Genomic DNA, 14,299 nt, shown 5'->3' with positions numbered 1-14,299 from the left:
TGCCTTTAGTAGCAGTGTTGCAACCATAGATTATAGACACCTACCAAAAGATTAGGGAACAAAAAAAGAAGATTATGATAAGCATATGTAATTAAAGTCTATTAACATTTTGATAAAACTTATCCTGATTTTGCTAAGGAACCTCACAACATTCGATTGGGCCTCTGTGCAGATAGCTTTGCACCGCATGGACAATTTGGGAAGACTTATTCATGTTGGCTAGTAATTGTGACTCCTTACAACCTTCCAACGGGCATGTGTATGAAAAGCACTTATATGTTTTTATCACTAGTTTGTCCTGGGCCTAAAAATCCAAAGAAGAAGATAGATGTTTTTTTGCAACCTTTGATTAAAGAGTTGAATAATTTGTGGATTGTTGGTGCCATGACTTATGATGTTTCAAAAGATGAATATTTTTGTATGAAGGCTGCACTTTTGTGGGCAATTAGTGATTTTCCTGCTTATGGAATGTTATCGGGATGGAGTACTACTGGGGTATTAGGATGTCCATTATGTATGGAGAATTCCAATGCTTTTTACCTACAACATGGTAGAAAAGTAAGTTATTTTGATTGCCATCGGGTATTTTTACCTCGAAATCATTCCTACCAAAAGGATAAGAAGTCTTTCATCCGAGGAAGAGTAGAAAAGAGTGATCCATCTCCAATGTTGTCGGGGGAAGAAATTCTTCATCGAGTAATGTTTTTCCCAACGGCCATGGAGGACCCCATTAACACACCTGCAGAGTATGGAAAAAGTCACGAGTGGACTAAAAGAAGTATTTTTTGGAATCTACCATATTGGAAAACTAACTTGATCCGGCATAATCTTGATGTGATGCACATAGAGAAAAATGTGTTTGACAATGTCTTCTATACTGTGATGAATGTGAAAGGGAAGAGTAAAGATAATGCTAAGGCTAGGAAAGATGTTGGAATTCCTTCAAATAGTACAAGTCAGACTATTCTGAAAGCATTATACACCTTGACCAAATAGCATAGGAGGATTATTTGTGAATGGCTTCAGAACTTGAGATTTGCATATGGTTATGCTTCTAACCTTGGAAAATGTGTTGATATGAACGTATTGAAAATTACATGCACGAAGAGTCATGACTGTCATGTGTTTATGCAGAGACTTATCCCGATTGCTTTTAGAGAAATGTTACCCTTGTTCATATGGAATCCATTGACAGAATTGAGTGTATTATTTCAGACAATATGCTCTACTATGCTTCACATTGATAAACTTATGGAGTTAGAAAAAAAAATAGGTTGCGGTGATTTTATGTAACTTGGAGAAAATATTCCCTCCGTCTTTCATTGATTCTATGGAGCATCTCATTGTTCATTTGCCTTATGAGGCTAAAATTGGAGGTAATGTTCAATATAGATGGATGTATTCCTTTGAAAGGTAACAAAAGTTGCAATCTAACTTTATTGAATTTAAGATAATTTTGTTTAATTTATGTGATGTTTTTTTATCCTTGTACTTGTAGGTTTCTTTATGATTTGAAAAGAAACATTGAAGAAAAAGGCACATGTTGAGGGTTTAATTTGTCAAGCTTATATTGCACAAGAAATCAATATTTTTGCAGAACATTATTTTGAACCTCATGTATCATGTAAAAGGAGGAGACCTCCACGAAATGATGAGGGGATAAATGATGGTCCCTTCGAACCTTTCTCTATATTTAATTACATAGGTCAAAGTCAAGGTCGTCCAAAGATTAGATGGCTTTCTGAAAATGAGTTACATGTAGCACATACTTATATATTACGAAATTGTGCAAAAGTACAACCATATTACAAGTCAATTAATAGAACAATCAATTTTACAATCTATAAAATATATAACTTCAATATTTTTTAAAAAATCTTCATGTTTAAATGTGCATTCAAAAGATATTTGTCAACTACCTACAAGGGAACCCTGTTGATGCCATCGATAAGGCAATTGATAAGCATTTTGCAAAGTGGTTTGAAAATTTTGTAAGTAATCGTTTTAATATCTTGAAATTGTATTAAGAGAATAATAAAATATCTCATATTCAATTTTTTGGGTTTAGGTGGCAAATGAGGTCAATCAAGTCATTGATCCTCTCTTGCAAAGCCTTGCTTGGGGTCTATCTATGAAGGCAACAACATGGCCAAGATACTTCATCAATGGTTATAACTTTCATACTGTCACCCATAGCATGGAAAAAGCCACCATGAATAGTGGCATATGTGTACAAGGGTCCAATGTTGAGGATACATGCACTGATTTCTATAGTTTATTGCAAGATGTAGTCCAACTTGAATACCATGGAAATATATTGAACCGTATTGTCCTCTTCGAGTGTACATGGTTTAATCCAATAAATGGCACCAAGGTTCATCCTCTATATAATTTGGTTGACGTTAATTGGAAAAAAAAATGTATCCAAAGTATGATCCATTTGTATTAGCACAACAAGCCATTCAAGTGAACTATATTGAGTACCTGAGCATGAAAAAGGACAAGGTTGATTGGTTAGCTGTGTACAAGACAAAAGCTAGGAGAATGGTTGAGGCAAGTTGGCCAGGAAAAGACAGAACCGCATATCAAATAGAGGAAATTACATAAAATCCAGTTGTCAGTATTTTACAAGATATTCCTTCTTTGGTTGATCCACAAGGCATACAACAATTTGTTCACTTATCTGAAGGGTTGCAAGAAATTTTAGAAAGTGAAACTGAGGAAGATGAAGAAGATGAACAGGCAAACAATCAATGTGAAGAAACTGATGATGATGATGATGATGATAATGGTGGTGATGATTTGGGAGAACATGCTTTTAATTTATTACTAAATATCTTCTTGTGTTTCTTCCCTTTTTTTATAGAAACTTTGTATTTCTATGTTGTTTCTAGTTTTTTAGGGATGTGTGTGTGCTGATAGATATATAGCTCATTTATGATCATGTTTTTCTTCTGCCTTTCCAATTAAGTTATTCTCATTGTAATTTTTTTTTCTTATAATTTATATTCATCTAAGTTTCTTGTTGTTTGGACAGATTGTTTAGTTGAAGTGGGATGACTCATTATCCAGACTATAGCTCTGTATCAGGTTTGACTATGTTTTTCTTAAGCATTGATCTCTTTGGTTAAGCTTATTGTCTCATTGTAATAATGTTGGTTGAATTATTTTTATAATATATTGGTAGCATGAAGCATCCTTGCTTTTCATTTAGCCTTTAATTTGCGTAAAATTTGTTTCCGTGCTTTACAACTTATATTTAATGTTCTCTATTATAGGTCGAGGTCGATCAACATTGAGACATGGTGGTCGATCTATATCAGGGCGAGGTCGATTAACTGCAAGTATTCATCAGAAGTCTATTAGCTCCAAATTAGTCTCCAATACCTCACCAGAATTAGGAATGCCTCCATGTATACATCCAAATATTCAAGCACCAGAAGTAAGCCCTTTGATTACACAATCTCCTCCAGCTTCACAGCCTCCGCTAACTACATATGCCGAGGCATCAACCCATGTCTTTGAGGGCCAACATGAGGCAACAGAGGATCAATCCAATGGATCTAATAGCACTGGACCCCCTTGGTTTATTACTCCTGACAGTGTAGTTATGTAAGTAAATTTTATTTTTTTAAAATTTTATTTTGTATATATAAATTCCTCAAGAAAAGTTCTTAAATTTTATAATTAAATGTTTATTAATTTGACTTGTTTTTTCAGAGATTACGATGTTAAAAGAGCAATACATGACTTGGTTCAAGGCCACTACAAAGAACCATGGACTGGATGGGGAAAGGTGCCTAAAGATGTGCGATAGAGAATGTTCACAGCTTTTAGGGTAAATATCATTTAATTAAATTTAATGTATTAATATCATTTAATTAAATATATTGTTTTATTATTAAAAAAAATATTAATGTAGTTAACCTTTCTTTCTTTAGGGTATTTACACATGGGAGTCGTAGCATGAGTCTATGATATTATGTCATTTCAACCATGAGGCGAGTGAGTGGTTGAAAAAACATTTGTACCTTGCTCCCATGCTTTACAAGGCTCCACTTGAGTGGATGACCCCTTTGGTTTGGGAGAGTTTGCAGAAATATTGAGGGTCGGAAGAGTTCAAGAAAATAAGTGAGCAAAACAAAAAGAACAGGGCAGTAAATGGTGCTTTCTTCGATTGTAATCTATCGTGGTGGATCTGTCAGCACTGCTGTACATCGCCTCAGGCTTGTAATGTCCATATTCTATGTAATTATTATTATTATTTATGATTTATTTAACACTTTAAATTTTTTATTATGCTATTTTTTCAGATTGAAGAATTGGGTAGGGAACCAACACCGAAAGAATGTTTCATCCGCACCCACGGGAAGAAGGATGGCACTCTCGAGGGTGAGCGTGCTACACAAATTATTGTAAGTATACTATAATTTCCTCAAGAAGTTAATTTTTTGAATCAATTTGTTAAATTAGTAGCTTTTTAGTAATAGTTTCATCAATTTATTTGCAAGCAATTACATTGATTGTTCAAACAAGGATTTTGTTTTTGTGAAGGCTATATCCATATATATTTTTTAAAACATTGCAATCTCTCACAATATAAGCTTATTTATTTATTTGCATCAATTTATTTGATTTGTTATATATATAGATATATTACTGTCATAGGTTACTTTAGACATTTATATAATATTTTTTTATTAATTGGATCTAATTTTTTATGGATGCGGGAACAATTTGATAAAGCCCTTGCAGACAAGTGTGATCAAAGGGAAGATGAAAATTCTATCAATCAAAATGAATTGTGGGACCACATTGTTGTCGGAAGTGGTAATAGAGTGTTGGGAAAGGGAAATATAATTAAGCAAATGTCTTCAATCAATTACAAGCCACGTTCGGGGCCTTCTCAATCAAGTGGGCAACTATATGACAAAATTAAGGAGTTGTAGCTAGAGCCTGCTAAAACCCTAGCTAAGCACAATGCAATGCTTGCCGAGCATGATACAATGCGAGCCAAACATGATGCGTTGCGGATTGAGTGGGCTCGTCGTGAGTCATTTGAAATGTCATTGCTTGCAGCACTTAGGTTGAAGGGCATTGACCTCTCCGATATGCATGTTGCTCCTCTCACATGATCTATCCCTAGAGCACCAATAGTGGAGGCGCAATTGCATGTTGATGAGCACTCTCAAATGAGAAAAAGGCCTCGCACCACACTCGTTGCCGACAACATTCTTGATGACCCGAATGATGAAGAGGATATATGTTAAAGCTTACTTTGAGTTTTGTCTTCTTGATGTTGTTGGTGTAGAAGTTAGTTTCTCTTCAATTGGCTGATAAAGAAGATGAAGCAACAATTCAAGCCATAGTTCACTTCAATTTATTTAGCAACAATTCATTCTAATGTTTTCAAATTTTTATGTTGAAGGTAAGGGTCATGAATTGTCATTCAGTGTAATTTTCTATTTTCCAGGCTACAAAACTTTCCTTCGTGCACATAACTATAAGGGCATGGTATGTTCTCTTATTACCAATACTAAATTCATTCCATTCTTTATATTATGTTTATTTATATGTATGTTCTCTGATAAGGTCAATGAATTCCACTAATGCATGGTTTCCCGTGACTTACAACTTCCAATTTAGGTTTCTTGTCTAATGTCTATGATTATTAGTACATACCATGCTCACGCCTATGAGTTTCTAGTTGCTTGGTTGACATTTGGCGATGGTAAAAAAAACCTTGCAACACACATTTATATAAAGCATCTAATGTTGCTCCTTATCAATGACAAAGTTTACATTTTCTAATATAATGTATGATGAACCGCCTTGATGAACTAGTTATATAGTCTTCACTGAAGAGAAATATGGTATAATGATGAAACTCAAATCAAATTTTTGATATGTTAATTAGACTGTTGAGAAATATTTAGGCATTTGGCTTTCGGTAAATCTCTTAAAGATTTGTTATTTATTAGAATGTTCTGTTTTAAGTTTCTCATATTTCTGGGTGCCAATATTACGCAAATGAGAGATACTTGTGGTAGTAATTAATTATTTGATCCTTATTTACCAGCCAAACACCCAAGAGAAATTCATGCAAATTAAGCATGCATACAATACATTGCTGAACCCAGACTCCAAGTACAAATATGCTTTTAGTAGTAGTTCAGATTATGCCCAGACATTAGAAAGAAACAGTAAGGCCACTGCTCAGTAAGAAGATTTCTATGGGTTCGGTATGAATCTAAGCATCTCAAACTCATTGTGGATTGAAAATGTTAGTCCATTTTACGGTGTTATTAAGTTTCATATAGTTGTATGGCCCAATATCTTGTCAGATTTTAACTATGCCTGTTGCTACTAGTAGCAGCTGATTCATGGAAAGTCCACTTTGTTTTGTTTCATACTTAGTATTTTAGATGTTGCCAATTTTAAATACTATTTTGAATGAATTGTGTAATAACTATAGGTATACTTGCCTCTTCTTGGTAATATTGTTTTTGTCATGGAATGAAACAAGAGTGAACAACCAATTGATCCATTTTTCTATATTATGATTGAACATCTTGACGTGATCACATATTGGACTGTTGTGAAATACTAGTTAAATGATGATTATACTCTGGATGAACTCTATGATATTTACAAGAACTTGCTTTGCAACAGGGGACTTTTCCCAGGATTTGCTCCAGCTTCGCTTCATCACTCTCCCAGATCTGCATCCCTTTCGCTCCCTTCACTCTTCCCAATCTCCAACAAAATGTCGATTCCTACCCAAATCCCTTCCATTCTAGAAATTTTCTTGATTTTTGATCCAAAGATGTGTTCTTGATCTCCAAGATTCATTTCCAATTGAGCTTGAGGGGTGTCAATGTCTATGCGAGCTGCACACAGGACGGATGGGAGTAGTTAGACATCGCGGTATAAAGGTTAGAGAATAATGAAAGATTGCTTCTTTTTGGATGGATTTCTAGATTTGGTGGTGGAGGTTGTGTGATTTGGTATGTTTGTGTGTTCTTTGAATGCAGAGGACGAGGAGGAGGATGGTGATTTTTCTCCGGGGAGGGCGGCTCAAGACCTATCAAGATGATCTGGAGTAGAGGCTTTGTCTGGCTTGTCTTTGTGTCAACCATTGTTTGGATGATGCTCATTCTTATTGTGTTATTGTTTCATGCTTGGTCGTGTAGTTCCAATATCATATTCTTATCAGGTGTGCATTCATTTCCATTCAGAAAAATCTCATTTATATTTTTCTTCAAATTTTAGCCTCTTTTAGTGTGTGTTTGGACTGAGTAATATGAAATGAAATGAACAATTTAGAAACTAGTTTCCTTCTTGTCATTTCCTCAATCCAAATCACTAATTTTTTTTTATTATCAAAGAACATTAAATCACTTGTGTTGTAGAGTGTTGGTGCATAAACTGATATTTAGATTTAATAACTATTTCAGATGTTAATGATCTTTGTATGAGTTTTGTTGTTATTCATGATGGAGGTATAAAGTAGATAACAGTAGTGATGAATTCAATTCTGGGGTTGTTTTGTGCTGATAAAAATGTTGGCCTTTCAATATTTAATTTCCAGTGCTTACTCCTTTTTTTTATGAATTTGAAACTTTGCTTATGATTATAGCATCCCCTTTTTCTTAAATAAGTTAAAACACTTTTCTTGAAGATTTGATATGCCTTATAATTTGTTCTAATCTCAAATGGTTTGTAAAGAGTTGTGTTATATGCAGCTTTGTGTAAAAAAGATAGCAAGGTGCTCAATATGTTAGACAGCATTGGGTTGTCACCAAAACCACAACATCGTGAGTTTATTATTGGATAGCTTCTTTCTTTCCAACTTCTAGCTTTCTCAAAGGTCTCACATTTTTTGTTTTATGTAGGTTGCTCAATTTCTCTCGCTGATCCTGAGGCCATAGTAATCCCAAGGAGAACTCCTAATACCATTCCTAAAAGGTTGTCATATATCACAGTGGATGAGAATGCAAATCCTCCACTATTTGGTGGACATCAAAGTTGGACAGAGAGGGAGAATAGCTTTAAACTTAACACAACAATGAAAGTGAGCTGCAATTTTTATTTATTTATTTTTGAATTATAGTACTTTTACATGTATGACCAATGATAAATGAGATTTTAATTGTTAATCAGATATGCCCTGTGCAAGCAATCACAATTGAAGCAGCAGAACGTTAAGATGGCAATCGTCGCACTACTAGGTAGCATTCATATTTCCTCATTCCATTGTTGTCTCTTAGGTCCTGATGCATTTTGTATTTCATATTTACTCTCATGGACGCTATGCGGCAGGTACGATATTAACATGACAAAGTACCTTATGATCAATGTAAAGTGCGCTAGAAATTAAATTGTTGTCGTGCTGAACAATGAACATTGAAACTGCATGGCTAACAAGCTTGATCTATTTTTTCAGAGGTTGTAATAAGCCTGCCATTTGTTTTTCTTCCTCTGGTATAGAGTTTTTGCGCTCTGATTTTCATGTTGCTGCTCAAAATTGCTGGGTAAAGAAAGGAGGTGCTTTCACTGGAGAGATTAGGTAATCTTCTTCTCTTGTCCTTCTAAGTACCTAAAATGTTTCTTTATATTGTTCTATTGATTCTCTAAAAATAATCTAGTTTTCAGATTCTTGGTTTTTTCCACTATAATTGCTAGGTTTGAAGCATATAGAACCCTTTTAATTCTATGCTGAATTCCTGACATTTTCTTGTTCTTTCCTCATAGCGGTGAGATGCTTGTTAATCTTGGCATCCCATGGGTCATTCTTGGTCATTCTGAGCGAAGAGCAATGTTGGGTGAATCAAATGAGGTAATTCATTAGGTAGGCATTCGATGATTATCTATGAAATTCATTTATAAGTTCAGGGATGAACGCAAGAATAATTCCGCCACTTGTTCAAGTAATTTATCGTTGAAAAAATTATTAGTTTTGACACACTTTTTGAATTATTTTCCATCATGTTTATGGTTCTTTTCTCCCCCTTTCATTCTCTAATTACAATTTTTGGAGATAAAAGTTGCCTACTGACAACGCCCCTTGCGTATGTCCCATAAGTGCACGGGTTTGTCGAAGTAATAAATTCCAAATGAGTGGGTATCGTATCCACAGGGAGTAGAGAATAAAAATACTTGTATTGTTTCTTAACTAAGCGAAAAGTGAATAATAGTTGTGTAACAAGATGTAATGTAAACAAAAGTAAAAGAGACAAGAGAGAAAGCACAAGTAAAGGGGAGGTAAGGCAATCGATATAAATGGGGTACCCGAATATTGTTCCGCCTAGGACAATCATTTCAAGTGCAAAAACCATCTAATATGCTATCTAATTAATGCATTAATGAGTCAAGGAGATCCTTCAATACATGATCCCAAATCTAAGGTCAACCATGCCTAACTCTATATATGTCCCGGAGGAGAAATTGAACAATCTCTCAACCTCGCACTCGTATAGAATCACAATGAGTTCTAGGGATTCCAAGTGATAAATCATCTTCCTAGATGTAGACCTAACCCTTTGGTCCAGGTGGAAGGTCCCTAGTCACAATTAAGCCCTAGGTGCTAAAATCACTTCAACACTTCACTCCATTGCCTCTGCAACTAAGCCCCAACGGAAGGTCATCCCTTAGCCCATTCACTCTACTATGACCGCAAAGAACTTAAGAAAATGGAGGTAGGATAAATCATACCGGAGAGGAAAGGGGACGCTCCGCTACCTCTTGACTCACCCTCTCAACCCTCTCCGATCAAGCTTTGTCTAACCCTCGTGGTGTGTCACTCACTCACAAGGGTTGCCAAAAAGAACTCTCAACCTTAGTGTCACTCTAAGGGAGTATTCAAATAATCAAGCATACAAGATTAGAACTCAATTAACACATCAATTAATGAAAGCAATATGACAAGGTTTAATGAAACAAATACATCCTAGGGTTCACAAATCAAAGTACCCACTAAGGGGTTTAGCTCTCCATGGAGCTAGTTACAATCAATGAAATCGAATGTAAAAACAAGTAATCCATAGGAAACCCCCTCGATAGTCGTGATGATGGTTTTGTGGAGAAGCCTCTACTCAACCAAGGGTCCCTTTGTCTGGCCTAGGATACACCTCGCTGGATCGGTGCCGATGAAAGCTCTCCCACTAACCTTTTTCCAAATGGAGCGCGATGTTGGAGCTATAGAACCTCTCCCAATCCCTAGCCAATATACCTCAAAATCCTATCCACAGCCCTCTCTCAAGTTGGGGAAAAGATGGAGAAAAGAATGCTGAAATCGGGCTAAAATCGGCCTTAAATAGTACTGGAATCGGGAATCCACAAGCCCTTGTGGATTTACCACACGGGTCTATGGAATTAATGCATGGGTGTGTGGAATTTCCACACGCCGGTGTGGATTCTCTGGAAATCACCTTTCTCGGCCGGCTGTGAACAGTACTTGCTATAGTGAATAACTACATTGTTTGCTACAATACCCTGCTACAATACCGGCCTGAAATACTCCCGAATCCATGTTCTCATCGAGGTAACATAAACGGGCACACGTTTTGCTCGTAGGTCGCTTTGCTTCTTCGATAAATGACTACATTGGTGGAGATCTTGATATACATGCACAAGCCGGAATACTTGAATGTGACTGCCTTTGTACCCCTCCAAATCATTGTGTTGACTTGAATACGAGGAAGTTGGCACAGATTCTCACATCTTGAACCCGACTTATGTCTTCGCGTTTCATCCTTCCCAAGATTTCCTCCAAATTGTGCATTCACGATCTACATTGGCTTCTTTCTCTAACATTCAGCTTCACAACCCTATATGCATGAAAGTAACACAAATGCACACATATTAGAGCTAAAACTTGATAAAAGTAATGCTCATCATAAGGAAAGAACACTTCGCATTCTTATCACACAAGCACTTATCACCTACGCACTCAGTCAAGGTCTATAGGTGATTGCTTGTGTTAGTGAGACTCTAGAGCAGCGAGAGACAGGTTCAACTATGGACGTAGTAGCTGCACAAACGAAAGCTATCGCTGGTTTATGCTATTTTCTGGCTAAGTTTCATTAATGACTCTATTTATATCTGGATATTCTCAATTTAGGGTCCTGACTTGATATCCCTTAATTGCTAATGTAGGTTTTCTTCAGATTCTATAATTGCATGTCAATTGTTTGGTGTAGAATTTGCATCGTCTTATTTTTTGAAATTGGAAGGTGTTTTTCCATGAATGTAGGTTTTGATTTTTGTGTTGTCAATGCCTGTGACCCCATCAATATATTAGGGGTTGAAGCATACAAAAATGCTTATTATGTTATTATTTTTCATTCCAAAAAACTTATTGCAGTGTCATTGCTAAGAAAAATGGAGTTGGTGTATACGAAATGTTTTTATCATTGATGTGCCATATTTTTTGGTAAACCATTAGAGACTGTCAACTGGTAATTTTATCATTATGATGGACATACTGAAGAATTTGTAGGAAGGCATCAAATAATGCTTGTTTTGGCCATGTCTAGTGTCTTTAGAAATAACCTTGTGCGAAATACGTAATTTGCTTAAAGAGGCAAAGAAAATGATGATCTTGCCCTGTCATAGGAATTGTCATGGTTCCCATGGGACGAATGCTTGTTACTTGTCATGTGTGCATTTGTTTATACTCTTTGCTTTAATATCTTGCAGATAAGATCAATGACTGGACCAATGTATTCATTGCTTATGAGCCTATTTGGGCCATTGGAACTGGAAAGCTTGCAACACCTACTCAGACCCAAGAGGTATGTATGTTTTTTGTGCTACCTAGTGCCCATTGGTCATTTTTTTTATTTTTTTATTTTTTGCGTCAGCTATTTTAACAACTTGGATCTAGGAAATTCCTAAAGAATCCCTTTTTTTAGCAAAATGTTAAAAAATTAGTTGCTACTTGTTACATCCTTCACATTTCACTTGTTTTATGTACGCCATTTAATTTACTTTGCACTAATAAATACTCATCAAGAACTTCTAAAGAAGAAAACTTCTGTTTGTCCTTTTTCCCCAAGACAATTTCTTCTTTAGCTACTAGTATGGTTAGCGTAGCAAATCTTGTTGAAAGCCACATTCTTTATTTGTTGTTGAAATGAGCAGTTCTTGCGGGCCTCTTTTGATTAGAACTTAATCTTAATCTAAATACTTTAAATAACACTAATATGATGTCAACAATCTACCATCTAAATTAATTGTGAATACCCTCCATGACATTCATCAGGTGCATGTCGACTTAAGGAAGTGGTTCCAAGCAAATGTTAGTGCTGAAGTTGCTGAATCAATCAGGATAATGTATGGAGGTAATTTTCCTCCATATTTGGCACCTTCTGTTGCATTTTTATTTTTTAATATGATGATTTTATGGGCATTAATTCATTAATGTTGTGTTCATGGTTATTTCATGTTCCATTAGCGGTGCAAACTGCAAAGAACTAGCATCAAAGCCTGACGTAGATGGATTCCTCGTCGGTGGAGCTTCTTTGAAGGTACTACTTTTCCTTTCATCTAATTTACATCAAAAACCATTGGAGAGGATCTGGCTTTCAACACTCTGCTTGTCAAGATTAGTTTGTTTAACTTTCACTTGTCTCATTTTTGTTCACTTTGTTTTCCTCGCAGCCGGAGTTCATCGACATCATCAAATCCGCGACCGTGAAATCATCTACCTAGAGTGCCACTCTTAATGTTCATTATATAAATTTCCGGGGAAGAGGCCCTATTTTTGGTGATCGAAATAATCTAATTAAAATTTTTGTTTTGCAAATGTTATCAACCTGAATCTTGTTTGTTATCTGCAATACTGAATTTTAATGCTGCATGTGGAATGGAGTTTCAATGTTGTTTTGATACAAGTGTTTGTATAGTTATACTACATGATTCCAATGTATATATAGGGCATCTATATGTATTGTTAATTCAATAAGATGATTTTTGTTTGGTAATTCAAAATTTTTAACTAGTGCAATTAAAATAAAACTAAATAAAATTAATTTCATATAAATTATTTTTTTTATAGATTAAACAAAAGCGTGCTGAAAGCCGTAACAAAAAAAATTTATTAAAAACTGTGCCAAATACAGTGTAAAAAAGTTATAAAAATCGTACTAAAAATCGTGTCAAATACTGAACTAATAAAACAGTTCCAAAATAGTGCCAAATGTAGAATCAAAGTCCGTACCATAGGAACGGTTAATTTTTGGTGCCAAATACAGTGTCAAAATCAGTTTGGCACGGTTTTTATTCCATTTCCATGCCAATTTTACCGTGCCGATTTATGAATTTTCTTGTAGTAATACCTTGAACGAAATCATGTTCCATGAGCAAGAGCATTTGAATTGATGACTTGTTTTTAAAATATTAAAAATATGTTGTTAAATTAGAATGATGTAGCATTCACCACTCTATTTTGATTATTTCATCTTTGCTTAAATTTTGGATATTTTGTTTAAGATAAGGAAAAGTTTTTGAACAAAAAATAAATTCAAAATTTATTGGGAAATTATAATAAATTTAAAATATTATATCACATATCTCTAACATTAGTAATTATAATAATAAATCTTCATATCAACCAATTAACATCGAATAGTTGCTCTCTTCCAAGAAAGTCTAATTTTCATTAATCATCTCTAAAGAAAACTAAGTGTTCATCAAATCAATGACAATGCCATTTGTTATAATGAAACGATGACACCACATCAGATTTTATCTTTTCAAATCAAAATTTGCCATATCATAACTTTTATCTATTTTTATAAAAAAATTAATTTTTTTTTATCATCAAAACCATAATCTGAACTTGTAAAAATTAAACCGGAAACTCTAGCCCCTCCATAAGTCTTAAATTATAAATTGCAAACCATTGTGAGGGGTTTGTGATTTACTATTTAGAATTTAAGGCTTATGATTTAGTGTTTTGCGTTTAAGATTTATGATTTAGGTTTTTAGAATTTTGTATATAGGGCTTATAGTATTTGAGCTTCAGACTTTAGGGTTTTAGATAGGTATAATGCTTTGTAATTTATATAATTTGAATTTAAATTTTATGGAAAAACAATGACGTAGATTATGATATTGATGCCAAGTTCGCATCTAAGTTATTCGAGAAACATAATTCGGTGTGAAAACTTCTTACATGATGATATCTAATTAGAGAAAGATACACTCTGACCTGATATCACCATTTTATACCATCCTTCCTTCTGTTATAATCTATTTCTGCATATCATATAAGATTTTTTGAGATTTTCATTCA

The 14,299-nt window shown here is 34.7% G+C and overlaps 1 pseudogene; it reads left to right on the top strand.

The window, feature by feature from the left end:
* The first annotated feature begins 4,161 nt into the window (after positions 1–4,161).
* LOC120259993 lies at positions 4,162–12,757 on the top strand (annotated as a pseudogene).
* Positions 12,758–14,299: the final 1,542 nt, after the last annotated feature.

The sequence above is a fragment of the Dioscorea cayenensis genome, chromosome 5 (genome assembly GCF_009730915.1).
Source record: "Dioscorea cayenensis subsp. rotundata cultivar TDr96_F1 chromosome 5, TDr96_F1_v2_PseudoChromosome.rev07_lg8_w22 25.fasta, whole genome shotgun sequence".
Classification (NCBI taxonomy): domain Eukaryota; kingdom Viridiplantae; phylum Streptophyta; class Magnoliopsida; order Dioscoreales; family Dioscoreaceae; genus Dioscorea; species Dioscorea cayenensis.
The sequence above is the reverse complement of the archived record's forward strand: the minus strand, read 5'-3'. Positions and strand labels throughout refer to the sequence as shown.